The following is a 26,535-nucleotide window of genomic DNA, read 5'->3' as shown; positions in this document are numbered from 1 at the left end:
CACTTCACCGCCGGAGACGCTATGTACGTGAAGTAACAAGCTAACATCCGTAGCCTACTGTCTCCATATGACCTGTTACAACAACCGTATTGGCTTTGTTCAGAACGACATTCATTTGGGCTAGATTGTGCATACTTGAACTAGGAAGGAACAGCGCCAACTAAGACGATCACGAGCGGGAGAACGACACAGGACAAGCGTCTTGTCCTGTGTCCTGTGGCGCTTGTCCTGTGTCGTTCTCCCGCTCGTGATCGTCTCAGTTGGCGCTGTTCTTTCCTAGTTCGCATTGGCTTTTTCACTTGTTTGAAATGTACAATTATGCAAGACCCTTTAATTTCGGCAAGGACTACATTGCACATACAACACCCTTTTAATTCCAATTAATAATTCAAAGGGTGCATTACGGGTGTTCTGATAAAGAATGCACCCATTTACAAAATTTTTCAGGGAAAATAAATGTGCAGAAAAAGGTGTTCCGACATGTAATTCACCCTCGAGGGTGTTATTCTTCTGAGTACGGTGGTAGTGCGATTAGGATTCTTGAAAACTTTATATGGCTGTTTTCACGTTGATGTGAAAACTAAAAAACTAAATAAATCACTGAGAGGATATTTAGATGACCTGTGGGACATGCGAGGGTTGACATGCAGTTAAATTTAAACAATCTGTAGGTTAATTCGGGGCTCAAGGAATATGACTCAACCCTCGTTTTCTGCCTGTTTAGAGACGTTATATGAAACGCTAGCAAAGCTTTCCCGCTATTCCGGGAGAATCAAAGATGGTAGCAATTCTATACCTGCAGAAAATAGGTAGCGCAAGACGTGTACTGAAAGTTCTAAGTCTGCAGATTAACTACAGTTTGTGTATAAAATGACTTATACAAGCGTCCGTTCAAAAGATTTGCGAACGTATTTTACGAACCACGCAGGTAGTTTGCCAAATATTGTGAAAAAAGAAACCGAACAAGCCACTGTGGTGAAATTGTAAGGGAATGGCGGGCACATTATGTGTAATGCATGGGCAAAGTTTCAATAGCTTCAGATAAATATTTGATTGGCAAAACATTTGTCATGAAAATACTCTAAATCATCATACCGCCGTTATCTGCAATGTTTCCCAGCGGTTCGAGAGAACTCTACGTCAAAGCAAGATGACATTTGGTGAAAATTGGGGGCATGTTATGTGTAATGGTCTGGCTATACACTTTAACATTTCTTTCTTAGTTATGCGCTTTCTAAATAAATAGAGGATCCTACATTTTTATTTGTTTTCATGAGGTTCGTAGCAGATCTTCCAGGTGTCCTCGACCAACTAAACTAGGTACCTTGTCAGATTTGCTAAATATAAGGGGTAGTTTATGGGTAATACGTGCACAAAGTTGAAAGTGTTTCAGTTACCTGCGGCATTGGCAATAAATTACGCATGTAAGCGCTCCGAAGCCTTGCACGTGTGTTTTGCGAGTGGCACAAAATTTAACTCATTCGCCTGGATGCACTGTAAATACCACCAATATAAAATTTTATTAAAATGGAGAGAAGATTCTGGCAAATGTTTTTACACTGCAAGATTTCTGTGGCTAAAATAGTGTCTTTGTAAAAGAAGTCTGCAAACGCATGCGCTTCTCATTTGTAAACGACTGGCCGGCTGGACTAGTTTCTTCCTTTGTATGTTGCGCTGTACCAGTTCTAGAATGCCATACCAACTCGCCCAATCCTCAACCCGAGAGCACTCATGAACGAGGCGCGGGTTGGTTTCGTGCACATGTGTCTGGATGCGGAGTGCTTTCCTGTCAGCTTTGTGCGCCTTACTACACTCTCTGGAAAGGCTTCTTGTGCGTATAATCCTAACGTTGTCACGGGAACTGCACTTGCATGGTTTTACGTTCTTGCTGAAATTAAAGAAAAAGTACGAGAACGCCCGTTTCACTTTTAATTTAACTGCGTTATTATCATTTTCTATCAGCGCAGCGCTGAAGTTCTTCCTTGCGTGAAAAAAAAAGGGGGGGTCGGCGTAATGTACGAATCCAACATGCGTCTAAGGACACATGCAGATATGGGTGCACGCGACAATCAATGATAGGACTCTTCGTTCCCTGAACACTTCCCGGCTTATTCAAGACAAATACTACATTTGAAGTTTCGGTTGCATAACGGCTATTTTAGCTTAAATTTCAGATACGAACACGGAAATAATGTGAGAAGTCAAGTGTTGCGTTGGCGTACACATATGATGTATTTGTGGAGTGCACATCTTCTACCCACCTCCTTCCTAAAATTTTTTTGGGCAGGCTCCCACGTTTTTTCTTGTTTCTCTTTTTTCAGTTGGGACACATATAACTTATACAGCAATCGGCCCGGCTTAATTAGTTTCTTTTTCTTTTTTTCTCACTCTACGTAAAACAAGACCTGTCACTTCATCTTAGGAAGTTGGCTTCTTTTTTAACAGCGCTGACAAATAACCAGCGGTAGAAGTAATACGGGGGCCGGGCATATAAGTATTCACATAAAAGAAGGTGCAAGAGTTTTGCAAGACAAAAAAGCGTATACCGTAGGTTAGCATTGGGGTGTAAATGAATTCATCCATCATCCGGGAATTTCCACGTTAAATAAATAGCTGACCATAAGAGCACAAATGAAAAAAAAAAAATAAAACTAAGGAACTCTAATAGCGGATTCACCGTAAAATTCAAAAAGTTGAACAAGTAAAAGGAAAAAGAAAGAAAAATCAAGCACCGTCAGCTTCTCGCATTTCGCGCCTGCTGCTTGAAATGAAATCCGACTCGAACAGTTTTTTTTCCATTCCTTTACAGCTTATACAAAAAAAAAAAATTATTTCTTCTAGTCGCCAGTGAAAAATCAACTATATAGCAGCCGGTTTATAAGGCTCAGCTAGTTCTTTTTCTATTGTCTTCACTTTGCGGCCATAGTGGCGCGGAAAACGCCATAGAATTATACTCACTCCTCTCAACTTCGAGTTTAGGCACTTGACTTGCCAGGATTAGTTAAACGGCATTTATTTTTGTGTGTGACGTCCGCAATTACGTACTGCTAATGCAACGTTATCCTGACACGTCTGCGCAGCGGGTGTCGCTGTACAGTTTTTATTGCGCCGATTCCCTTCACTTACGCTACTTGTTTTGTTATCTTTCGCCTGTATTCTTGTTTCCCTTTTACTATAAAAAGGACTCGCAAGAAAAGCGGGTAGTTTGGCGTAACGATATACCCAAGGGTCCCGTATCCAGAAATGACTGTGATCACGAAGTGCCTCTGCTTATCATCAGTACGTGTGAGATTCATTTACCGTCTCTTCATTGTTTCCTATACCCGTGAAAACAAGAAGTCGCCGAATAGGTCCCCACTTTAAAAGTAATAAGTTAAGCCGTGCTAGTAAATTACTCTTTCAAAAAGGAAAAGTGTAGGAATCGTCGACAATGATTGCAAATGTAAGCGAACAGAGGAGCACTTTTAGAACGCTATTCACTTGGTTAAGAAAAAAAAGCACATAATTTCTTCAGCTGGGATATTTAAGTAGCGCTTATTGTTTCATTGGGCAGCTTCGAAGAGAAGAGAGCCGTTAAACAATACACATGTACTGGTCTGTATTGCACAACCCATTTACCCAGTGTCCAGAGCCATGCCCAATTACGGGCCCAATGTCGCGCGCTGGATGCTGGAGCACGGAACTGGCAAGGCATACTGGAAGGCGCTGGGTATACTGGTGCGAAAATCAGTTCTAGAGCGAGAAACAACGTGTTGCTTGGCTGCCGTTAATATATATATATATATATATATATATATATATATATATATATATATATATATATATATATATATATATATATATATATATATATATATATATATATATATATATATATATATATATATATATATATTTATATATATATATATATATATATATATATATATATATATAAACTACAGCCGTTTATATATATACAACTATTTCATCTGTCGCTGAGCTCGTTCGCTCGGTTACGCCGTCGCCGACGCTCAACGCAGGAACGGGCGCATGCGTAATATCGATCAGCGGCATGGTTCCTTGGGTCTGCTGAAACAGGTACGAACGACAGCTTGGTTTGTTTATTTCGTGTCGATTCCAAAACGCTGTGCAGTGGACCGACAGAAAGGTGGGGCCACCGGCCGAAGCTGTTGCCTAAATAAACCAACGATAACCGCGAAGTTGTGCTTCTCATCTTGCTATATATATATAAGAGGCCACAAAGCATGTTTGTTCTTATAAGAAAATCCCCAACAATTACGATACTCCCTTATGCGCAATTTGAGAGCAGCTCTGTACGTGAAAGGAGAATTTTGCATTATTATTATATAGGTACACGGTTTATACTAGGAAGAGAACACTGTGAGTAGCGTGGCTGGCCTGGACCATATGTTTGCTGGGGCACATCCCAAACGCAGCAAAGTGGCATGACTGCCTCGCTAATCGGCAGATCGCGAGAGACAGCGCGTGGGTGACGCGTGATAACGAATCACAGCAGCCACCGCAGACAGACCTCCGCTCATGCAGCGCTTTGTTTCCCTATATGGTATCGGCGGAGGCGCTCGCCGCATGCCTTATCGATGGCGTCATCGGCGAGCGGACGACAGCGCGCTACTCTGGCGCCACCACGTAGTGGCCGTTGCCACAGAGTCCGTCCTGCGTGACACTACGCTTTTCTTCTCGCGTTTTCGCCATACTCACTTCGTCCGCTTTCCGCATCATGCTCCGCTGCACCCGCCTCCTCCGCTTTCCTCCTCGCTCTCTCTTCGCTATCGCCTCTTTCATCCCCCGCTGCACTCCGCGTTCTCTCTTTCATCCTTCTCTGTGCTCGTTTGCTCGGTTACGTCGGGTACGCCGACGCCCAACGCAAGAACGGGCGCATAAGAACGGCGCTCTAAAATAACACGTAACCTTAATTGTTACGTTTTAGGGACCTGAAAAATAATTTTTTGGTCGCTAGGCACGCAAGCGCAACTAGCTAACAATGAGAAAGAAAGCGTTTCATTTACTGGAGTTGGAGAGGAACGGAATAGCCCTGGCCAACGACTCCAGGAGTGAGAATGGTTCAACTATTTCCATTTCCGTGGAGTTAAAAGGAATTAAATTAAAGGAGTCCACACTCTCCGGAATGGAGTGGAAATAGAAAAGGACTCCACTCCGCAACTCTAATATCTACTACACACTCGGAGATTGCGTGTGGTGAGTGTGACACGCTCGTCGTGGCTGAGAGCTGACGGCACCTGTTTCAAATAATATGAGTGCCAAGACTTTCACTTGCCGCCCCTTGAGTGCTCATGATGCCCGGCTGCTGGGCACTACTGTGGTGCTAGCTTTCAGGCATTGTTTATTTGTGCCGTTTGGGAAACTCGGAGTGGAAATCTGCCTGCCTCAAGAGATGCGTGCCTTCTAGAGTAATGATATGAAAGGATGGTGATTTATATATCCCTATCTGCAGAGGGAGCCATCATGCTATGTATATGGTTCTACTAGCCACGCGCAAAAGAGTCAGAATTTCGCTTTCAATTTAAGCCCACTCAAAATGCAGCCGTTAAAGAAGCCGGTCCAGTGAAAGACCGGCAGCAGCCGGTGATGGTCATTCTGTTATCACACCGATTCTCGCGTGGTTTGGCGCCACATTCAACAATGCTGACCAAGAGAAAAAAAGAAAGTGCCTCTAACCTTCAAAATCTCATATCAGACTGTCCCCGCTAGGTTTCTATTACCAAAATCGCCACCGCCTAAAGTTGCCCTGTGTCTTTCTTTGTTTCTTAGCCTTGGAAAGTTTCTATACAGGGAGAAGCACAATATGTAGGTCTCCTTGTGCTAGAAGTGAGTTTCCAATATTACTCTGGCTCGCCCTAGCTTGCACGCGAAGCAGCAAGTATATTGAGTCTTAATAAATACTCGGCTCACGCAGTGGATCACGGGCGATCGAGCGAATATTTTTGGTAGAACGCTTTTCACCATAGTGGTTGTGGCATGCGGAGCTTGTTCTTACGAACAAGCTCTGCCTTAACTTAAGCTCTGCAATAACATTAAGTTTATTAGAAACATAGCCTTCGGCCACAGACGTCGCAGCTGGTCACAGGAAGCCCGCGTTACCGGGAGCAAAGGGTGAAGAAGCGCGCGCTTCAAAAAATGGGCGGTAAAGTGCGCTGGTGCGTCTCCTTTGCCGGGGCAGGACTGGGAGTGACAGATGTGTTGCGCGCGTCGGCAGATTTCGTATCTTCTCTTTTTTTTTTTTCTATTTGCCGCACGCTCACTTGCACGTTGAGATTTGTATTTGATCGCACAACGGATTCTTTTCTCGTAGTCGTTACCGTTTACTTGAACTACTATATTTTGAGCGGTGCATTTTTTTTTCTCATGCTCGTGTTTTGCCCAGGGACATGAATTTAAGGAGGAATCTGTATTGTCTCAGCTCTTAAGGGAGCGAGCAAAAATTCACAGCGATGTGCTGATGAAAACGAAAATTGAAGGCTTCGAAACATGCTCCATATGAAGGTGGCATTGGGAGCCTGTATTTGGAAAACCGCAGGCAATGATGCCTGCAAGACTCGAGTAATGTAAGCAGGCGCGTGCGCCTGTTGAAGAACCAGCAATAGCCAACAGCAGCATCAAATACAACAACGACAACAATAGCGTATCAATCAATCAATCAATCAATCAATCAATCAATCAATCAATCAATCAATCAATCAATCAATCAATCAATCAATCAATCAATCAATCAATCAATCAATCAATCAATCAATCAATCAATCAATCAAGGGTGTTTATTAAAGTGCCCAGGAACAACATCGAGGGCTTTGTTGCTGGCGCAATAATAATAATAATAATAATAATAATAATAATAATAATAATAATAATAATAATAATAATAATAATAATAATAATAATAATAGTTTATTGAACAAAATATTACAGAGTACGAGAAGCAGGCTTTGACAGGCCCGGAATAACAATAATAATATTAATAGTATGACACCACAGAAGATGACCCTAATGCTAGAAGCGTATTTTGAAGATTTCTCTTGCTTTCAGTTGTGCCTTCTTTTTTTCCGACAAAGGTGGCCTTAGATCTCATGACAACCAAATTTGACTCGGACTATAGGACATCAAAGGTTTATGCAGCGGAACACCGTAAGCAACGCAAGCGGATGAAATCGTCGATCACTTAAACAACTGCGCAATTTGTAGTTAAATTTGTTCACAGCATGATAAGAGGGAACAGTGTGGCTTAGCGGTTCAACCTACGGAGCTTAGTTGGCGTACAACAAAAACAATCTAGAGGAGGAGCTAAACACCACGGTACGTGCAATGGGTGAGACATGACAGGCTTAAGAGAAGCGAAGACGACTGAACAATAGAGAGCACACATGCGCAGTCGATATAAATGTTTCGGCTAAAAGAAAGAAATGGAGATGGACCAGTCACGTAATCCAATCAGTACGTACCAGGTGGCCTATTAGAGTGAGAATTGGGTGCGAAGATAAAAAAAAAACTGGCTGTGGCTTAGCTAAGGTTAAGCCCAGGGTGCGAAGCATACTAGCCTTTATTTTACCGCGACAGCGTTTAGGAGCTCGTGTCGCAGAAAAGCCGGTGTCGTCGGCTCAGGCATGCGGCGCTTGCTCAGGCGCACATTTCGTTGTCGCGCCGAACGCTGCGTTGCTCGACGCTCACCGCGTCCGATGCGGGGCGCGTAGTCGCTGCGCCGTAGCAAAGCCACCTAGAAACAGTCTCTGTAGCACGCCGCAACCTTCGCTTCTCATTCCAACGAGCAGCTCTGTCTCCAGGAGGCATCTCACCTCGTGAGTGTCTAGCAGAGGCAAGCGCAGCTGCTTATATTGGCGGCGAGGAGTTACGGAGTCGCCATCTATCGGAAGCGCCTCGCTGGCGTAGTATGAGGGATCACGTGGTGCGCTCCTCATAGGTTTTGCTGTCAGCGCTCACTGAAAACACCACGCGCGAGCTCTCCCGGACATTTCTGTAAGTAGTTTCGAAACGAGAGAAGTTTCTTACTGTCTAAATAATAATCTTGGGCAAACTGACAGCACACAGTCGTTTACAGACGCTATCTCTTTACCGAATACGTACAGTGAACGGCACTGCGCGCGGTCGCCGCGATAGAGTCTCCCGAACCGGCTTCTTGCGTGAAAGGTAGGTAACCGCTGAGAGCAAACTATGTGAAATATGTTCTTATAGTGTTTGTATAACTAAATGGAGCGTAATAGAATGAAGCCTCAATGCAGCGATCGCGCAGATTCGCAGCGACTGACTGCGCGTCTGCATGCTTGTCCGCGTACTGTTTCGCTTTCTCCTGCGCGCGTTTTCGCACCGTGCCATGAGCTTTAGGCCGCAGAATACGAGTATTGGCAGTATACAAGCAACGATTGTTGCGTGGGCGCTATCAGAGCTGTTCAAAAATAATTTCACTGTAGAGACTTCGACGCCTACGGGGACTGTGATGTGCCATCGCGATGATTCAATCTTTTTTTCTTCTAACTTCTTTGACTTTTCAATGCTATTTTTCGAGTTGCGTCGCACTGTATGTTTATCGGTGTTCTCAGCGTGCAATTTCCCGCTGCTCCTTTTTTGTAATCCGGTGCATTAATTCATAACACAAACATGACCATATGCCATGCTTTTTTTTAAATGTGCTTCTTACCGCTGCCTTTCCACTCCACTGAACTTGCCAGTATCTATAGCATCGACAAGTTCATAGACCAAACCGTCATGACATTAGTCGGGCAGCGGACTCGGGCGAGCGTCTCAGCGCGCGTTTTCAGAACATCGCAGACCGGGCGCCGTAGCAGAAATCTTCCTCGCGTCTGTGCTTGCTGCATACCCGAGTTGTAGCCGATGACTGTTTGCTGGTTTTATGTTTCGCGAGTCAGGCTTCACACAGCTCCTTGTCCTGCGGCTACGTGTGAATAAGGCTGACACCGGCCTCCGTTACGTGCGTCCGGCCCTGCGGCACCGAGCAGTAGCCTACCATGTTGCGCGCCTTCAAAGGCAGCCACTACCTATTGTAGTGCTTTCAATCATCGTGAAGGAGACACTCGAAGCGGGAAAATTTTGCCACTAAATGAGGACCGCAGCGTACGAGAAAATTTAAACTCGTTTTCAGCTCGCTTCGGCGCGCTCGAAGCAGCCGACGCGGCCGCTATGTCCACGTGATCCCTCCTAGCACGTCACGCCGACGGTGGCGCCAGCTTTTCCAGTGGTGGAGCTCGAGGGCGAGCGACGGTGCGAGTTGGAGCCCCGTTTCTCCTCTGTCGTGACGTCACGGTGTCACGTGGTATTGAAGGCGACACCGCCGCGCCTGAGGACCTGGGTTGAGCTCTCGTAATATGCTTCGCATAAAAATGCAGCCGAATACGAATGCACCAGCAGACATTTAAGACGCGCGTGGGACTGCCGTAGATCGGTGGTAATTGATGTACCAAGCCATAGTATCTTCCTGACTGCGGACTGGCGCACTGATTGAATCCATCGTGGTTGCATCCTCTCCGTATGCGTTGTACATCCCTTTCCGTCTCCCTTTCGAGGTATGCTGTTAGTTGTGCTTGGCTTAAAGGGACAGTAGGTGCAAATAATAAGTCGAGCTAGAATGAAAGATCATGCTCTGTACACCTAACGAATTCGTCACTCAAAATGAAAAGAGAGCTTCTGTAAGCGAGAAAGTGACGGAAATAGAAAATGGTAGTGACGCCATCTATTGTCGACCATGGTACCTCTTACGTGTGGCGTCAGCACTTCTGATTCACAATGAGCGGCCGCGACCCGCTACTGCGAATGACATCACTTTTCTCTGTTAACAATGGCCGAAACGGCAACGTGTGGCAATTCACCACCCTGCCGGCTCCGGCAGGGGAGGCTCAAGTGACCGTAACTGGCAACTTCAACTCAAGCAGAGGTACAGATTGACTCACGTAGTCTGAACACCCACACTCACCAAGCAGTACGCTTCGTGCATAGGGCTAAATAAGGAGTCCACAAAAAACATAACAACGACATAGAAGGCGGTCACATGGAGATTACGTCAAGTCCTCCGCTTTGGCGCGGGTGGTTCAAACTGAGAAGCAGAAACGGTTCCTTCGATGGCAATTTCCTAGGCAAAAAAAGATATATTGGCAGACAGAGAACGATGATAGACTTCCGAACGAATTATCTGTCCATCTAGCTCGAGTTAGTACTTTCCTCTAGTGTCCCTTTAAGCAATAAAAATCGGATCTTTATGGAACTATCCGATGGCGTTACTTGCAGCAATGCTGGATTGGGAAGCTTAGGTGAGGTGCTCAAGAAACTATGCTCAATTCCCTATTGTAGGCCCCTTTTCCAAGTTCCACTAAAGCTGCTCTGTGCGAAATGTCTAAGTGATGCGCCGAATTAGTTTCGTCAGACTTGAAGCACTGTTTAGGTTGAGCATCCCTGCCGGGTGCTTTGAACGCATCCATTCACATTGCAGGGAATCGATACGTATCTTTTAGTTCCATCGCGCTATGATGTGTGCACGATGGCGTTAACGCCAATAAATGTCGGATGAAATTGAACGCAGGCTCTCCGCTGGGTCAGTGAAGCCGCACTCACATTAAACAGCCTGTGGCACCGCTTTGCCGCTCAGTGCCGGCGCATTGCAAGTACGCATCGCCGCAACGTGTACTTGCAATGCGGCGAAACATACACCTACGGAAACAGAGGCGCGGGGATTATTCACTGCAGCTCCTGCACACCGTTGGAAACATGCAGTTTATTCTAAAATAATTATAAAACTCCCTTACCGAATGGTAAATCATATAGATGCACAGTATAACTTCTTAAGCCTGAGCAGCATCAAGGCGAAATAAGGTATTACTGGTTTACACGGAATCTGTGTAGTGCCTAGCGATGAAATATTCGTACGTGACGGCTGTAACTTTTGAACTACTTTATGAGTAGTATTTTGCTTGAAGAATTATCGCTGCAGGATACCCCACAATGTGCAAGAAGTTCGTCTTCAAACAAGTTATCTTCACCATGGTTACCCCTGCAAGCAATGCAGAAAAATAAATACCAGGAAGTTCGACCGCTCTTTATGATCCTGCCGCAATATTTTTAACAAAGGACACATTCTAAAGGCACTGTGAGGTCAGTATTATTAGCTGTAATATACTTATATGATACAGCGTGCAGTTCTGAGCCGTTTTGTGGAGGAGCGGATAAATTGGTTTCGTCGGGAGAAAACAAAATTGGTCGCGAAAAATACAGCTTTCACTGTTTATATTGTTTATTATCACCGTTACCTTGATGAATATGACACAAAATAAAAATTGTAAACAATTTTTGTGATAACAGTATTGCTGGGGCTGCAGTGTTTCAAAGAACAACGATAATAACAGCAACTAATAACTTTAGAAGCAAGAGAAAAGATGCATTATATTTAATTGTGTCCAACTCCTAGAGACTACAGTGCGACGCGAAAATTCACATAAGAGAGAGCGCGCTGATTCCAGGGACCGGCTAATACTTTGAAGCTAGCATTTAGTGAACCAATGATTACATCATTAAAGCTTTAAAGGGAAGCTGAAAGGTTTTCCAGAAAAAATGAGTGAACATCTGTACATAATGGTTTTCAACCCTCAGAATTCGAATATCGTATCGAAATTGAGCGAAAGAAAGCGCAAATATATTTTATTTCGACGAAAAGTGCAGCAGCGGACACGCCCAGCTCGCGCGTCTCGTTTCCGCCTGTGATTGGTCGGTGCGCCTCGTGACGTCAACTTTGCCGCTGCCGACCGCTGCCGCTACACATGAAGCGCAGTGCCGGGTAGTGTGGTGCTGTTTTTCTGAGACGGTAATGGAAAATTTAGAGAGACTGCGTTTTTCTGAGGAGTTCGGCGTTACTCCCTACATGTACGAGCCGATTTCGAAGAGCCGGCCTCTCGAAGAACCAAACGATGCTGGTGCGAGCAGTGCTTTCGATGCGAACGAAAGCAAAGTCTTGGGATCTCCTCGTGTTGGAAATGCTCTTTGGTGAATATGTTTTGTGCAAAGCGATCTAGTGATCGCGCCGATCTTTCGCCGATCTAGTGAGCTCGTTCCCGGTCAAACAATTGTAGTGTTGTGTTCCTGCATACCTCCTCGTGGAACGTAAGCGGGGATGCGATCGTCGGCATTTGTGCGCTGTCCAAAGCTGTCGGCAATCTACAAAGACGGTTTAAACGTGTGAAAAGCTTCCCGGTTCATGCAGTACGTGTAGTGATCTTCATCTGTTGACTACCACTCACGTTGACTACCACTCACGTTGACTACCACTCACGTTGATTAGCACACACGTTGATTACCACTCACGTTGACTACCACGCAAGTTGACTACCACTCTACATACACGCAGACGCACCAACAAAGGAATACAGGGTCGATCGAAGCAAATTACGATGGCACGCACGCAGAAACAAGCGCGGTCAGGCACGGTCGCGGACGCTGCGAAGGAACGAAGCAGCAGAGTTGACGTCACAACATTGCGGTTTCCGGTCTCCGCTCCGCTCGCTCACTTGACGGGGGGCGGAGCTACAGCGCAATTTCAACCGACGATTACGTCGCTCCTAATTGAAAAAGAAAACCCAAATTTTACCTACATGGTTTATAAGAATCCCGCATCCGTATATGAGCGTCTTATTGAATTCGACAGACTCTTCAGCTTCCCTTTAAGACACTTGAATTGTAGCTAAAGCGATGAGAAGTAAGTCCATCTGTTTACAGCAAAATTTCAGGCTTTTCTAGGTGATTGAGATATTAATGATGATTGATGACGATTGGAGCTTATTGGCGCCTGTTATGAACGACACCCCGAACATTGTCGGCACATTAAAAAAAAAAGTGAAGAAAGAAAAAAGGAAGGAGATTGTAAAAAGGAAAAAAAAAAGAGAAAACGTCATTTCTAAGTGTGTGAACATCCTTTCAAGTGTCCGGTGTTGATGGTTAAAAAAAAAGTTAATTCTCGATTTTCGCGTGCCAAAGCAATGACCTCATTACGAGGCATGCCGTTGTGGAAGACGCCAGATTAATTTTAACCACCTTGGGTTCTTTAACGTGCACCCAATGCACAGGCGTGTTTGCATTTCGCTGCCATTGAAGTACGGCCGCCGCGGCCGGAATTCGTTCCCGCGACCTGGTGCTTATCCGCACCCCACCGTAGCCATTAAGGAAAACAAAAGTCAGCAAGGCGTATTGTTCATGGTTCACACTACTGTGGAAGCTCATATTCTGCGAACATCATCGACAAGATCAGGAGCTATATCCACCCACCCCAGACGCAGGCCATTTGAGCTGGCCCTACTGTGAGTGGCAGCTAGCATCGGGTTTTTTTCCATACCTCAGGGGAAATATGCAAAGATGTTATAGGGAACTTCGCTGCAAGCCCATAAGCGGACCAGAGAATGACGTCACGCCGGGCGTGTCCACATTGCCGGCCGCCGATTTCAGCGGCGTAGCATGCTGCGCTGGCGCAACCTCGGAGCAATAAAGTTTACGGACCGGCTGCAGCCGAACTTTACGACTGCCGCTAGCGCCAGACCATACACGGTCTGCGCAACGCCGCTCAGATTCCCAGTGTGACTTGTCGACGGAGCGAGGCGCGAATTCATACCCAGTCTCGCTTAGCGGAAGGCTGAGCAAGCTCACCACTGTGCCTACACATCGCACGGCCGTGATTTCCCTCACGTCTGGCGAGTGAATTTCGAATTCAAATACTTCAGTACACCTTTCTGGCCGGTCGGCTCCACGATGCAACACCGTAAACGCAATAGCACGGGGAAGTTTCGACGGTCGGCAGGATTACGACTTGAAAATATTAGGCGTAAGTGTGAGCATATACTATGTCCCATGGGCAACGCATAAAAAAACACTTAAGTGGTAGCGCTAGAGGCAAGGCGCAAGGCCTGTTTCACGGTGATACAAAGTGCCTAGTTTGACGCATGTAATTGTGCTCTTGCTTAATATGCCGGGAGCTTGTACGGGTTCTCGTCATTTCATTAAAGGGGCTCTATCGTTGTCATGATCACGAGTTGACTAGTCCGACAACAGGGGGCTGCTAAACGACAATTAAAATTGGCCTAAAGGTCCAGTTCAAAAAAGAAAAAGAAAATTGTCGTCCCCCCGAATGTAGCACAAAGCTACAAAGAAAAAGAAAGAAAATAACACGTAGATATTTTTCAGTAAAGGAAGCTTCGCACTGCAAGAATGCTTCATACAACTACGAGAATCGATTCCCGGACCGACACTTCTTCAGGGTGGTCGTTGTACTGTCTGAGCTAAACAGGGAGGCTAGCAGATCGCAGAGCGAGCCCGGATTAGTCTTTGCGCGCTTCCGCCCAGCTGATAATCCAGGTTCAGTTCGAGTGCGGTGTTTCGGTGTTCCACTTAACTGCAGTTAAATGCGCTTGGCGACGTTTTATCTTATCGTGTCGACGAAATACTGTTCTAGCAATGCGCATATCACCAGGCGCCAGTGGCTCTTTCGCTTCGTTAACTCAATGACTGCCTATGGCACTTATAAGCATTCGAATAATCGACACGTTTAGATACTTCTGCATATTGTAGCGGACGCGTCCGGCAAGAAGTTTCGGACTCTTTAGCGTTAGACCGTGCGGCCCCAGTTCTTTGTGCCGAGCCGAGCTCTTCCTTCAACGTCTTACTCGTCTTCCGTTTTCCTTCACGTCTTGTTTGTGCTCATTCTTCTGCTACAACACAAACTGAGCTCTTCTCCACCACCCACTATACAATGGCATTACCCTTGATAACGCTAGTGTTCGGAAGAATTTCAGTGCAAGCTGAGTAACTCCCGGAAAACTGCCGCACAATCACAAAAAAAGCTGCTCCTGGTTTGACGTTGACAAGCAACACCACAGTAGAAAAGCTTTCACTAGTAGCAACAATGTCCGCTCGAGCGCTCTCGAGGGCGCTTTTATACGTTCTCGGAGCAAAGAACTCGTGCCATCGCTTCACTTAGTGGCGGTGTCGTAAAGCATCGGGTGCGTTTCGAAAATTCAAGCGGGTGGACAAACGCGCCGTCCCTTTACGCGCTGACAAAGACATGCGCCGCCGCGTGTGAACTTTGCTGCGAAATTTGCTCGCTAAACGGGGCCAGAATTAGAAGCGCGTACAAAAGAAAAAAAAAGGTTTCGTCAGCTCTCTTGCGCCGCACTGTTGTCTAAACGCTTTCGAAGGCAGCGGAGTTCTGCTTACTGAGCAAGAAGGCGCTGGTAGACGAAGCAGAAAGAATGTACAACGAAATGTCGAGAAAGTCTCTAACGAAAGCGTCTCCCCAAAGAGTGTATCTTGTTATGTTTATATATGCGGCTTTCGTCCCCAGCGTACGCAACGTGACGTTGTTTACATTGATTTTCGGGGGAAGCGAGGGAATGAACTCGTCTGAGATGTCCCGCCGAGGACAAGAGGGCCCACATCATTAGCCGTTTCGCCGTATAGCGCTGAGCGAAAAATAGGAAATTCCTGCAGGCGCTAATAGAGAAACCGTCTTCCCCAAGGCCCGCTCATCTTTCTTTAAGCGTCTTATCATGCTCTTGGCTTACTCGGACTCCCGTCACAAGGTTTCTTAGGAAAAAAAGAGAAAGCTTGATTTAATTCGTAGCTGCTTCGCAGCGCCAACGGCAGAAACCCAAAGCTCTCACACGAATCATTGATGCAGGCTTGTGTAGGCGCTGCAGCCCACGCTTGGAGAGCAGCATACCTGTGCTAGCGGCAGCGCCGATGGAGCGTCGAGCGGAAGGATCGCAAAAAAAAAAGCTACGCAGAAGCATAAAGAAACGATACAGGTGGTTTTTCTCGTGTAACGCTAAGTCAGGCAAATAAGGCCGTGTTCGAAACTCTGGGAATTTTTGTTTTTTGTTTTTGTTACTCTAGTCGCTCGCTCATTTGCCATGCACTTGTTCATACATACGTACATCATACATTTGTCAGGCCCGCAAGCTGCATAAGCCGCAACCTCTGGCATTATGCATCACGCTCCGGGTATTCCTCGGCGAGGCTGAAATACGTGAAAGCACGATTTTGACCGCCGCTAGGGCGAGGGAGCCAGAGAATTCTGACGTCAGCCAATATGCGCTTTGTACATTTAATTTAGACGCGCAGGATCTGGAGTGTGTCGAACGAGACAAGGAGATCTCGGGGTTGCAAAGAAAAAAAAAATAGTCGATAACGTCCCCAACTCCACCAATGGTTTCATGCAATAGTGTTGCGGTTGTCGTAATCAGCGGTCATCGTGACGAAAGGCATGCATACACATTTATTTATATACATTTACGTAGACAACTATACATACATACATACATACATACATACATACATACATACATACATACATACATACATACATACATACATACATACATACATACATACATACATACATACATACATACATACATACATACATACATACATACATACACACGCGCGCGCACACACACACACACACACACACACACACACGCACACAAACACATAAAAAAAGGGTTAGTGAAGGGGTCCGTTTTGTAAAACTGATAAATTTAAGTGCTTTGCTCCTACTCTCCATCGGGGCTTCAGCACTATGTTTTATCCATAAGGAAGTGCTTGACGATGTGTGTGATTATATTCGAGCTAGAAAATTTTTACTATGCTGATAACAGTGTTCATTTGCATCTCTATTAAAATTATAAATTACTCTGTCTAAATTTACAGGGGAATAATGATTTAATTTGTTTTAAATTTAATAATGTATCCATTTTGTGCTAATTATATCAAAAAGAATTGTTTCATCCTCGATTTTTCAGTGTTTTCCAATTATCAATTCGTCCCTATATACCAGCGCGTTTAAACATACTGATTATCAGCCCATCTCTCTTTGTGGGTATGCGATGCCATATTTGGAAGACTCATGAGTATCATTACCGCGGTGTAAAACCAGACCGGACACCATTGAATACCAAGCCAATTCAGAGTCGCCAAATATCCAATATTACATGCTGTTATCGTTGTCTTTCTAACTTACGAGATACAACTTCCCGTTGCAAGGTCACAAATCCTGGCGCAAAAACAAAAATCATTGTTAAAGCAGAACACCTGTTCACTGCGTATATTGCCAGCCTTTGACCTCACTAAACGGCGCTCAGGCCTCATCTTTCTTGGCTGCTTTCACTGGCCGTTACAGCAGTCGATCAGCTCAACAAAGGTTTAGAGGAAGAGCTCATTGTGTTTTATGTGAGAAATAACTGTTTGGGGGCTTTTGCTCCGCACATCTAGAAGTGATCTTCTAAACATTACGCTTCTTAATTTTGTGCCAGCCACCATAGCAGGCATCGACTTCGATATGCGCCAATGGTGTAATTCGGCAGAACATCGTAACGCCCTTCAAATTTGTGTAACATGCAATGAAGGCAACAGCCAGCCCGTTGTGCAGATGTGCGTTGCACTGTTATAGGAATGACGTGCATTTCGCTTTTAGAGGAAGCTGCATCTCTGATGGACCAGACATGCACTTGCCTTGGACTTGTTCTGGTTTTCTCCTGGCGAGCTCGTCGTGGACGAATGCGGGGATACTGTGCTTTGTGTTCAAGCCACCCCTCACCCTAAACAACCCCCCCCCCCCCCAAAAAAAAGAAAGAGAATCTTGTGTATCACGAGTATTGTTGCGTTACAGTTTGTTTTGTGTTAGTTGCATGAACATGATTGATACCTTAGGGTATAAAAAGAGCACGGTGTCTTACCTCTACGTGAAGGCTCTCAATAAAGGCCAGTCATTCGGTGGTCTGCGCAGAGAAAAGAGAAGAAATAGCTATCATAATATTGAACAGTGGTGAGTAAACAAATGCACTGCGATAAATGGTTCAAATTACAAATAGAATCATTCATTCTTTCTTTCATTAATTCGGCATCGTTGTCTAACAGCTGCGAAAGTTCCTGCCATCTGGCGGGAACTGTAGTAAACAGTAAGCCTCTTCAAATGCTGTGTGTCTTGAAAAATAGTTTTGAAGGCTAAAAACTGGCTTCTTGTGATCAAAATTAGCGCATGCTTCAGACGAGGCCACCTTCTAGTTCATTCTGAAGTGTTTCATATTGGAATGTCGAGGGCGTATTAAGTAAATTTTTTACAGAACGTCGCCCAAACGAGATTAGAAATGAGACGTTCCTTCACTGCGTAAGAATTCAAAGAATCATTTAATAAAGTAAACCTATAAATAAAGCCCCCAGGAATAAAATGTTAATCATCTGCGATTAAATTTAACGCCGTAGCTACGCGAAACCATCAATGTAGATTATTGTTACTGCACCCAATTATTGTACCGTGGTGCCTTCGGAGTGTGTCATTGCGGCTCTACGGTTATGGAGTTCTGTTGCTGAGCATGACAATAGACGTTTCGTTTGTGGCCGCTTGCCTTCAGAAAGAAACCAATTCGGAAGGAGAGCGGTAGAAAAACAAAGCAGTAGAGAATAAAAGAAAGCATCACACGTTGCGGGGACTGACACAAAGCTGCAACTTCAACTAAAAACTTTAAAAAAAACTTCAAACGTAAGAAAGATTGTTAGCGCAAGTTTCTAGTCTAAGAAAGATATCGTCCGAAGTTGTGTGAGCCTATACGCACGAATGGTTTAGGTGCGGAAAAATGAGCGCTTCGAAAACGTCAAATCAGCATAGGTCAGCTGCTTCACGGGACATGCGCCCGCAATGAATGCGGTTGCATCGAGAAGCATGGTAGCTTAGATGCAAACGTATTGGCCACCTGGTAGGCTATGTGTAGGCTAGAGCAGCACACAAAACACTCTGGGGGCCTCAACAAGCAGTGAATGGCTGGACAGAATACAGTGAAAGCTCGTTAATTCGAACTTCAATAATTCGAATTTATGGATAATTCGAACTGTAAGATTTGGTCCGGCCAAGCTCCACAGAAGTCTATGTATAATAAAGTCCGTTAATTCGAACGCGACAAGGTTCCCTCACGGATAATTCGAACTACGCTCGCCTGGCACACGGCCAGAGAAACGCGCCTACTACCTACACACAAGGCTGTATTGCCTCCGAAACGGAGAGAACGGCGAGAGAAGGCAAAATCGGAAAAAATCTAATCGACGCGGGGTCAGCCAGAAGGCAGCGGCGGCTGCCGCCTCTCCGTTCTACGTAACCTCCGAGACTTCTTGCCCGTTGCGAATCTCGGAGGCTTCGCAAATATTGTACAGCTGCTAATGCTGTGCGGAGATGGCACGGCAAGCGCCAAAACACAGCGAATCAAGTACGTCGCAGCTGCGCTTGCAATCAAGAACCAACGAATCAGGGCCTTCGCCACCTTCACATGTTCAGCGTCTTTGTCTCAGCATCGTCGGCGTGGTCATTCCCGCTGATGTTACTATGTCCTGGAAGCCACTGAAAGATTATGTCGTGTCCCTTGCCATAGCTTTGATGATATATGTGCCGAATTTCTGAGGCCAGTTGTTCATTCGGTCCGTGGCGCATTGGGCTTCGTATGCTCTGAAGGGCTGCCTTGGAGTCACTAAAGACTGTCCATTGTTGCGGTGGCTTCTGCTTAATGAAATCAAGTGCAGCACGGAGCGCCGCGAGTTCTGCACCCGTCGATGTGGTCACACATGAAGTTCTTAATTTGATTTCCTCAGATTGTGCCGGGATGATGACTGCAGCAGCAGAGGTGTTGAGTTTCACCGATCCATCTGTGTAGACATGTTGCCGGAATCTGTGCACGTTGTGAATGTGCTCCAATGTTGCTTGTTTCAAAGCTTGCAATGGCGCTCCAGCTTTTTTTCCGATTCCTGGAATTGTCAGTTGAACTTGGGGCTGGTGCAGACACCACAGTGGATCTGACAATCGTGTAGCGGGCGTAAATTCTGCCGCCCGATCTGCACATGAAAGTGGTCAGCGAGTCGTCATTCCGTTTTCACGAGCAGACGCTGCGGCTGAGTTGCGATTGATGTCCCGTGAGTGTACTTTGCCCCTGTGGGACTCAAATGTTTTCACCATGTGTCGGTTGCGTTCATTGTCTCCGGACATACGGATGCACCTCCCGCCTGGATTACCACGACGTGAACAGACCATGCTCTACCGTCTGTGGCTAGGCGTTGCCTTTACAAACGCCTATGCTTTCCTCATAGGAATGGGCAACAGCCCCACGTGCGACACATGTAACATCGACGAGACGCTCGCACACATTATCTGTGTCTGCCCGCGATACAGTGCTGAGAGACAAGTGATGTGCAGTGTACTGGACCAGTTGGACAATCGTCCACTTTCAGAACTAAAAGCTTTAGGCCAATGCTCCGATAGGACATCCGCGTTGAAGGCCTTACACGCGCTAGTAAGGTTCTTGCGGTCTACGGGGCTTCACGACAGACTCTAAGAACGCCGCCTCCTACCGCTCTGTAGTGTACGCGCTTTGTTTGTGCTTGTCTCCCTTTCTATCTCCCCCTTCTACTCTGTTTCTCTTTTTATCCCTCTTAACCCTTCCCCCTGCGCAGGGTAGCCAACCGGAACTACCTCTGGTTAACCTCCCTGCCTTTCTCTGCATTATTTTCTCTCTCTCTCTTTGTCTCAGCAGTCTTCATCGGTTGTGCACCTCTGTTTACAGCTTAGGAGGTATCGGCCGTCGCGATTCATTGTGATGGTGTTAAGCCTCGGCTAACGTTCGTTTCAGTGGACATCGGTGGTGTGGCACAGTCGGACCCAGAGCTTCGACTTGAAGATGGCGTGTGCCCGCGGCACACGCCATCACTTTCTGACACGCCAAATTTCTGACATGCCCTACTGCTTCCAAATCGCAGTGTACTGTTGCCCTCTTTCACTTTCGTTAGTTCGAACATTCGTTAATTCGAACTGAAGCAGCTTCCACTTGCGGTTCGAATTAACGAGCTTTTACTGTATTACTATTTAGGGATAGAACTCGCACGCACGCACGCACCCCCCCCCCCCCCACACACACGCACACACACACAGTCCACGTTAACAAGTTAAACTACTGCGCGCCATTAAGCTAACGTAACCAGTGCTAATAGCAGCACCCGAAGCACTCTGGCGGCCTCAACAACGAGTGAACGGCTGGACAGAAATTAACTATTTAGTGATAGCACTCGCCCGAAACCTGCGAGCATGTAATACACCAGAAAGCTCATCTCGAAAATCTTACGGCGAGCACCGAGGTTTATTTCCTCAAACGGGCAATGATGGCTCGCACCTTGAAACATGTAGAGGCAGTGCAGCCGAGCGTGGCCAGAACGACCGTAACCGACGACTCTGGTATCTCGGTGCTTGCCGGCGTATAGGTTACCCTAGACACTCAGGCCTAATTCATACTGACGGCCGTTTTTCTTTCTCTCTCTCTATTCGTTTGCACAGCATCCATCCGTCGTTCGCTTTCAATAATACTTTTTGCAACAGACAAAATGACCGAAGTCACGTCGTAAAGACAACGTTCGTGGCAGCAGAGACCACAAGAGGGCGAAGATATTTTACTACTCCTTACGAGCGACACGGGGGTGCTGAAGGACCGCCGTAGGTGTATTTGAGACTCATCTGATGCGCAGACATTAGCCTGACGATGGGTAACAAGGTAAACGTCGCACGCTGCCACGAATAAAATAAAATAAAACAGGAAATAAAACACGCGCGAAAGCTTGGAGTGCAAATCCCTGGAGAGCTAAACGGTTTCGTCGGCGAGGGCTTCTTCAAGTATACCGAGAAGGACGGAACGGCAGTAACATGGTGACGGTAATTTCATTGCCGCGTCGGCACTTTCTTCGTGAGTTCGCTCTGATGGCAGCGAGCCGACGTACGTGTTGAGCCAAGGCTGACTCGAGCACCGGTGTTTATTCCTGGGAGAAATGACGAACGACATCGTCTCGGGGAGACGCCGCTGGCGGCGTTAAAGAATCCTCCTGAAGAAGAACCGTATAGGAGCGCTGGTGTCGTAAACGTCGAAAGCGTTATTATTGCGTCCTTGTATATTTTGCGTACTTACAGAGACCTTGTTTCGCTACAGAAACGTGTTCTTTACTTCCTCTTCGTTAAGTGATTCCTCGGGGCGCAAACTCGGCGAGAAAGTAAATAGATAAGGAACCAATATGCTGTTGGCCAAATCAACTGATCTGTTTGCTTTCCCCTGTTGCAAGTTAGAGAGGACGAGTTAAAGAGAGAGAGAGGCTGCTTGCTCTATAGTTAGACAATCAGACCTTATACGTGAGTGTAACCTCGAAGCCAACTTCTCACCTTGACAAAATGGCGTAAATTGTGTTAGATGACGTTGATGCTAGCCAACAACACGGGCTCGCAGTATAGTTTAAGTGCACTGATACTAGTACACGCACGTTACTTGTGTTCAATTATTCCTTCTGGAGACTTATTTTAAACTGCGCTCTTGCACTTTTGTGCGGATGTTTATATGATGCCTTAAGCAGGAGATGTCGGGGTAGCCATATTGTTTAGGATCACCCATTCCGAATTTCCGCTGAATGATATTGCCTAAAAGAAGTTCAATTTCCGTCGGGATGACAGTGGTATTCCAGAACGTCAACCACAAGGTGACTGCAAGCCACCTATATAGTTGATAACGTATGCTTTCTTCTTCCTCAGGTAGTCAACCCCAAAAATTACGGGATGTCAGAGTACGGGATGTCAGAAAGCGTTCAATTTCCGAGCAGCCTGTAATAGCAGTCATCACAAACAGAAAAGAGAACATCACAACGTTGTTCACATGCACTAGTAGAGGCTCTAAATGCGAATACTAGGCTGCGTTGTGAGGCTGCGCGGATGTTCAGCTTTTTCTCCGTAAAACTTTGCGTAAAACTTTGCGGTTGGCTGTACAATTACACAGTCAAGAGTGCGCTGCTTCTATCCTACTATACAGCGATTCAGATTTGATTTTTGCGGAAGCAGTCGTGCGTGCTAATCTGGAGCAACAACAAAAATACGTACAACGACTTGTTCATAGCGGCAAACAATAGCGTGTACCCTTGGCACTCTTGTTATTTTTCATGCCACCTTCTCCGCATCGGATCCCTGCGCGTGACGGAACAATAGTGCCTTGTTAAGGATACGGGGAAAAGGGCCTCCCTTGCATCGAGCTTAGTCACTGACTCGCTCAGGGCGGACGCCCAGACTATTCCGCGGCAAAAGAAGAGCCACCAGCCTTTTGCCATTCTTGAGTGTTGGATCCATCGCATGCAGAAAACAAATGGAATCTCGCTTCGCTTCCAAGGCGTGTAGAGAACACGCGCGTTCAGATCGACACAGCCAATGGCTTCATGAAAAGGCAAATGCAAGGCTCGGCACGCTGCGGCGAACTTGTGCCACGACTTTGAGAGAGAGAGAGAGAGAGAGAGAGAGAGAGAGAGAGAGAGAGAGAAGTTTGCCTAGCGGGAACGCCTAGCATTACCACTCCCGATGAATCAGGTGAGACTATAAGTGAGCCTATTGCACTTTCTTCCCGAAAGCATTTTGCCACGTTCTCCTACCATGATTATCTTTAGTGCTTATAGAAAACTTACTGCATTTAACTTAGTCCAATGTTTCAATGCAGCAGGTGCGTTGCTTTAGCCACTGGTATAGGGAGAGGCTAGAGGCAGATTTGTGCGATGTGCAAAAAGGCTTTCGCAGCTTTGTATGAGGATGGCTCCCAAAACCGGCGCCCTTTGCTTCCCTATCCATTCAATGCACAGTGAACGCTGCCGCGTATACGCGCGTAACATTTTTACAACTTTCATTTTGTTTACTTATCTTTCTGCCCTTCCCTTTTCAGCCTGTGAAAGGGAACAAACCAGGAGGGCGCATCATTGCACACCGTCTGTACCCCTCCTTCTCTCTCTTTCTCCTCGAACTTCGCCCGAATGCACATTTGGAGCCAAAGCGGACACCGCTAGTGAACTGAAACGAGGAGAAGTGGCTTGCCATGTGCAGCGGTCTTGTGAGGCTTTTCAAGAGAAGGCGATTCTTGCGGAACGGCGATGAGCTTGACGATAACGGCCGAGTAAGGATATAGGGAAGCGTGCATTGCGACTGCAGTACAAGCTCGTGGTACCGAGGAAAGTTATAAGGATAACGCAGAAGCCATTTAAAGAGGGCAGAAAACTGGGCAAGTTATTATTCATTTATGGTTGGCAATAAGCAGCGCACCGGAAATGAGGACAAAGGCGTGTAACCCAACACTGAATCGGTGACTTTCAACGGCAACTTTTTCGAAGAAAACGACCTAATATGCACTTCTTACTGGGCCTCCGCTTGCAAGGCAACAATTGAACATGTCAAATGATCACAGTTAGATTAGTTAAAACGAAAGGACAGAAAATGTAGAAGAAAAATGGGAACTTACGGAAAAAAACACAACAAATTCAATGCGCACCACGCGACTGTCAGTGATTCGCATAACCTATCAATCAAAGCTCGTAATTTTGGAGGTCCTTTCTGAGCTGACTGACATATATGAGTCCTGCCTTATGCGTGCTGCAGGCTTCGCTCAGTTCAGGTGTCAATTCGTCTTAGTGGAGAAATAGAATTTCAGCCGGCCACCGGACTTTTCGTTCTCATTGCTCTACTGTGATTAGCCGTAAACCGTCTAGGTTTCTCTGAAAGCGTGATAACACAGCTGGTGCAGGCTAACCATGCCCTGATGGAAGGAGTGGGGGTGGGCACGCACGCACGGACAGCCGTGGCTGCAGCAGGGACAAGTTCGAAGAAAATTCATATCGCAGCGAATAAGCAGCTTTATTTAGTGTTCACTGGAAATATCGAAGAGGGAACGATCAGCAGGAGGGACCTCCAGGAACCAATCAACACGGAGTTTGGGCGCACATTTGAAAAAGACGCAAAAGCGGGTTATATATTTGAACCTTGATACGCAGAATTTGAAGCTAATGTCATTATATATATATATATATATATATATATATATATATATATATATATATATATATATATATATATATATATATATATATATATATATATATATCACAGAAATTTCGTTCAGGGCTGGTTGGGGCCTTTTGCCTTTCTCTAAAGATTCCGAGGAAATGTTCCTTTTCTTATTCCGACCTAAACGAATATAACTTGCCCATTATATATATTAAGTTTCCGGAAAATCATGCAAGAAAAATTTGTTTTACAGTGAACACTTTCGGTAACACTGAGGACATATCAAAAACTACTTTAACACTCCGTTTAAACAACTGCGGACAACTGAAGATATAAACTGATCGCAATTATCGCACTTTATATTTGCTGAAAGATTCTGGATGAGTTTCGGAATTCTCATTTTCCTACCATAAATGCCTCTGTCTTGCTTTTTTTAGAAAGGTGAGCCTGTATGCACTGACATTTTTTGGGTATTTAGCTTTTCGGAGAAGTTCGCACGGACGTAACGTGTTTGCTACGTGGCCAATCTCACGTTGCGGATTATACACGGTGGGCGAACGTCTTGGCCCAGTTAGACGTGCGGAACCGTAGCGTATGTGTGGGTACTCAGTGCAGTGCGGGTGAAACTTGCTCCAGCCTTTCGTCTCTGTATGTTCATGTGTGTCGTTTAGGACTGTACACTATCTTGATTTACTCTTCTTTTTTTGGCAAACTATGTTATGAATATTTTCTAACCTACGACGCCGCTGCCATTCTATTTTACAGTATTTCTTTATAACTGTTACCATATTACATGAGGGTCAGTAGTCGTCCTCATTATAGGGTGACTTGCACCCCCTGTATTCCAGAACGTTCCTCCGCTGAGTAGTTCACCTAGACTCGAAAAAGTGGATGCCAGAGCCCCTCCTCGCCCCAAGTGGTAAATATGGTTTACTGGCTCTCATAGGCATTTCTTGAGAAACGTAGCATCTTCTTCAGCCCAGGGGTGGCGCTGTACTCAACTTGTCTTTCAACTTTCAACTCAACTTTCCAAATGGAAGAAAAAACAATGACAATAAAGGGGAAGAGAAATGCAGCCATAATGAAGCACAGAGCGCTATGGGGATACAATAGGTACGAGGCGCTCCGGAGTACGTAGAAAGGTGTAATGGTTCCAGGACTTACTTTTGGAAATGCGATTGCGTGCTTGAAATCAGGGGTACAATCAGGACTCGGTAGGAACCAAAGGTCAGTGGGACGCCTCGCATTGGACGCTCACGGGAAGACTACAAACGAAGCTGTGCAGGGTGATATAGGCTGGACTAGTTTTGAAGTGAGGGAAGTTCACAGTAAAATTGATTATGAAGAACGACTGAGGAATATGCAAGAAAGTAAATGGGCTGGGATAGTGTTCAGGTATCTGTACAGGAAAAACATTGATTCATGGTGGAGGAAAAGAACTAGGAAGCTTACAAACAAGTATGCGGCTTGTAGGGTGGGCAACACAGCAACAAGGAACGTCAAGCGGAAAGTCAGAGATGCTGAAATAATCTCATGGGTGGCGGCAATGCAAAAGAAACCGGCCATGAGTAACTACTTAAGAGGAAAAAACGAAATCAGGAAAGAAACAATTTAGGATAACTTAA

At 45.7% G+C, this 26,535-nt stretch overlaps 2 protein-coding genes across 10 annotated transcripts in view; one reads left to right on the top strand and one right to left on the bottom strand.

Moving 5' to 3' along the window:
- The window catches only part of LOC135902476 (uncharacterized), an 867,879-nt gene that overhangs the window by 181,891 nt on the left and 659,453 nt on the right, over positions 1-26,535 (top strand). The window lies entirely within an intron of this gene.
- LOC135916969 (calcitonin gene-related peptide type 1 receptor-like) overlaps positions 1-26,535 on the bottom strand; it is a 333,393-nt gene that overhangs the window by 72,803 nt on the left and 234,055 nt on the right. For 5 of the 7 annotated variants that reach the window (XR_010569125.2, XM_065450400.2, XM_065450402.2 and 2 more), the window contains one exon: positions 17,772-17,813. The gene's annotated coding sequence lies outside the window, so the exon portion shown is untranslated. Of the gene's footprint in view, positions 1-17,547; positions 17,634-17,771; positions 17,814-26,535 lie in introns of all 7 variants that reach the window. The other 2 variants (XM_070531976.1, XM_070531978.1) reach the window with 1 other exon arrangement.

This window comes from Dermacentor albipictus, chromosome 1 (genome assembly GCF_038994185.2).
Source record: "Dermacentor albipictus isolate Rhodes 1998 colony chromosome 1, USDA_Dalb.pri_finalv2, whole genome shotgun sequence".
NCBI lineage: Eukaryota > Metazoa > Arthropoda > Arachnida > Ixodida > Ixodidae > Dermacentor > Dermacentor albipictus.
Note: the sequence above shows the minus strand (reverse complement) of the source record. Positions and strands in the feature narration are given on the sequence as shown.